Genomic DNA, 3,841 nt, shown 5'->3' with positions numbered 1-3,841 from the left:
AAAAGAGTAACAATAAAATGAAATTATAATTACAAGATAAAAATTGACTGCAGAAGGTAGGTATGCTGGCACATAACTGTAATCCCAGCTACTTGAGAGAGAGAGAGAGAGAGAGAGAGAGAGAGAGAGAGAGAGAGAGAGAGAGAAAAGAAGAAGAAAAGACAGGAGAGAGAAAAAGAAATTGAAAAAAAGAAAAAGACAGGAAGGAAGGAGGAAAGGGAAAGAAAGGGAAAGAGAGCAAGACAGATTTCTCAGTTTGACACGGCCTTCTCCACCCTGGGTGTGGCTTGCTTACTGTGTTTTGACACCCCATCAAGGTGACAGCAGTGCCTCAGCCCCGGACTACACTATGATGCTGGTCATAGTATCACTTCCATGATATTCTACCCCAAACTGCAAATTAAGTGAAGCCGCCTCTTGCAGGAATGAGATTTCCAGACTACCCATATCTTGCACATTACCTCTTGTGTAGCTTTTTTTTTTTTTTTGAGGCAGAGTCTCACTGTACAGCAGGCTGGCCTTGAACCAACCACAGTAGTCCTCCTGCCTCAGCCTCCCAAGTGCTGGGATTGCAGGTATGCACTGCCACACCTGGCTTGTGTAGCTTTAATTGCCTGATTTTCATCAATTTATCTTATTCACCCATTGCCTGCACTGCAGTCTCTCTACTGCCTCCTTGAAATCTGCTGCTTTTTCTGTCCTTTTCAGTGTGACTACATACTAACTGTGTAAGTCATTGATGGCAGCTACTTACTAGCAAGGCATCTTGGGGTTTTTTTTCCTATATACATTTGTGTTGAAGGGAATGCAATATATAGGAACAATAGTGTTTAGTGCGTGTGTCTGTGAGAGACATGGTTTTAGGTTAATTTGGCCCACCATTACCTTTGAAAGACACGTAAATACCTGTGGTGACCATTTAGCTTTCCACCCATTCATTTATTCATTCAGTGCTTACCATGATGGCAGGTACTGTGCTAAGTCCTGGGACACATGAACAGAGGAAGTCACAGTCAGTATCTAGAGGGAGCATGCCAGAAGCAAGCCACAGGGGCAGTCTTGGTGCTTGGAAGGCGGAGCTACAAAATTCACTGATGTGGGCTGTAAGAAAAAGAGGAACTCGGGCTGACGGCTCATTGACATGAGCAGGAATCTGGTTGGCATTTACTGCAATAGGCAGGACGTGGGGAAGAAGGTTTGGGCAAGGGATATGGGGAGAAAGTGACATAGAAAGCTGTGTTTTGGACATGTTAGAATCAAAATGCCCGTATGGAAGGCTGATGCAGGAGGATCACAAGTTCAAGGCCCTGTCACACATACACACCAAAGTGCCTATTAGACTTCCCCATGGAGAAGTTTAGTAGATGGCTGAATATTTGCATATGGAACTCAGTGGGGCAAATAAGAGTGTAAGCACTGGAAAAAAAGAGGTAAGGCTTTTGTTGTATGCACATGATATCTACATAGAAAACCCAGCATATGAGATTAATACTCTTTTTTTTCCCCTCAGTACTGAGAATGGAACTCAGGTATACTCTATTGTTGGGCTATGTCTCCAGCCCTTTTATAAAATTCATTGATTGATTGAGACAGAGTCTGTCTAAGTTACCCAGGCCGACCTTGAATTTGAGATCCTCCTGCTTCAGCCTCCAGAGTCCTAAGATTACAGGTGTGGACCATGTGCCCAACTAAAAAGCCATTTAACCAAGAATACATAAGCCCTCCCTGAAGGATATTTGATAACATTAATAAGATGTAGGTGATGATTTTTTTAAAAGTAGAGATATTACATATGTTTGAAGGGATGATAGTAGTATAAAGATATTTATAATTATAATGAAATCCCATTGGAAATTAGGCATTTTTGAGAAACTCAATAAATTTATTGTAAAATCTAAATGAAAGAATTGAGCTCTATGAATATTAGCCAAATTAGCCTTTGGAGAAAAGGATAGGATAACCCTGTCAGATACTAAAATACACCACAAAGCCATACCAGTGAAAATCTGGGTACTGATATAAGAGCTTAAAGTAGACCAGTGGTCTAGAAGAGAGAGCTCAGGAAGATATAGCTATCAGTAGGATAAATATATAGAAGTATGTATCACTGGAAAAAAGGATTACTTATGTATGCCTTTGATATAACTGGCTTACTTTAAAGAAAAATAAGAGTAATTTCCATCAATGCCATTTGCAGAATTAAGTCATAAATATGAGCCAGGCATGATGGTGCATCCCTATAGTCCAGTTATTTAAGAGCCTGAGGCAGGAACATTGCAAGTTCAAGTCCAACCTGGGCAACTTAGCAAGATCCTATCCCAGAGGCCTGGGAAGTTAGCTTAGTGGTTTAACACCTAACATGTGCAAGGCCCTGGATTCAATTCAAGTACTATACACAATATCCACTATGTGGATTTATCATATATGTATGGATAAATCCATAAATATATATATTTATCATCTATATGGATATATATTGTATATGGATATATTCATATATAATATATATATTTATCATATATCCATATAGATGATAAATATATATATTTATGGATTTATAATCCATACTTATATGATAAATCCACATAGTTAAAAGTATAGAGGTTACCTAGGATAGGTAATAACATCTGTAAATTTCTAAGCACTAATCATAAGACAACACAGAGTTAACTTGATTAAAATAAATACGAGAATTCTATTCAAAGGACATCATGGATGAAATGGACAAATAACACATTGGGAGAAGATACCTACATTATCTGAAACCAACAAAGGACTAATACCTAGAGATACTATTTACACTTGGAAATAAGAGGGAACCTCAACAGAGACTTGGGCAAAGGACACAGCCAATTTAAAAATAAAGAAACTTAAATGCAAGTGAAGAGAGAAGTGAGCATGTTAGTAGTCAGAAACATGGTAAAACAAACCATCGTTGTATGTATCAGGCTGGCAAAGTTTAGAAAGTAGAATATTGCTGAGTGTTGGAAGGTGGCTGTGACCACAGAGACCTTGCAGTTGTGGGTGGAAGTGCAAATGGCCATTTAAGTCAAATGAAATGCAACACCTGTTAGGATCTAAAAATTCTGCCACTGAATGTGTATGCAAAAGAAATACACAGGTCCTTGAGGGGACGTGAGGAAGGAGGTTCATTTGCAATGGCAAGCAGAAACACCAAAAGGACACCCAGGATTTGGAGGCAGATTTATTTATGTCAGTGGACACTGATCAGGATCATTTCCAGAATATCATGCCCTGATCCCTGGTGGTCTGGGGCTTATAGTGGATAAGCAAGCAGGAAGTGCAGAGACAGAATGGCTTGTCAATTGGGGATTGGTTTATACAATGTGCATCATAGTGACCAGCTATGCATCACAGCGACCAGCCATTGTTCATTTATTTTGGTACCAGAAATTGAACTCAGGACCTTGTGCTTGCCAGGCAGGCACCGTGCCACTGAGCTATATCCCCGGCCCCTAGCAGTTTTTAAGAGATCAGAAACAACTGGAACTGGAACAGGAACTATTACCTGGACAACTAAGAAAATGAAGTGTACTGCTGGAGTGGAGGGAGGCATTTTCTGCTACATTTCCCCCTCTTTTAGTTTCTCCAGCCAATCTTTGCTGGGCATATTATATGTGATTTTCTTTTTTTGAGACAAAGCCTAACTAGAAGCAGTGACATTAGAGTTGCTCGTGATCCTAGGATGGGATTTAGCCAAGGTCCCCAAGATTGACTTATTACAGAGTTTTTTCCTAAGTTGCTCTTTAGGAAGACACTTAGTTTAGGCCTGTCTGTTCTGTAACATTACTCTGGCAAGACAGCGACGGGGTTAATTTGA

This window comes from Chinchilla lanigera, unplaced genomic scaffold (genome assembly GCF_000276665.1).
Source record: "Chinchilla lanigera isolate Chin_1 unplaced genomic scaffold, ChiLan1.0 scaffold00032, whole genome shotgun sequence".
Taxonomy (NCBI): Eukaryota; Metazoa; Chordata; class Mammalia; order Rodentia; family Chinchillidae; genus Chinchilla; species Chinchilla lanigera.
This window is presented reverse-complemented; position numbering follows the sequence as displayed.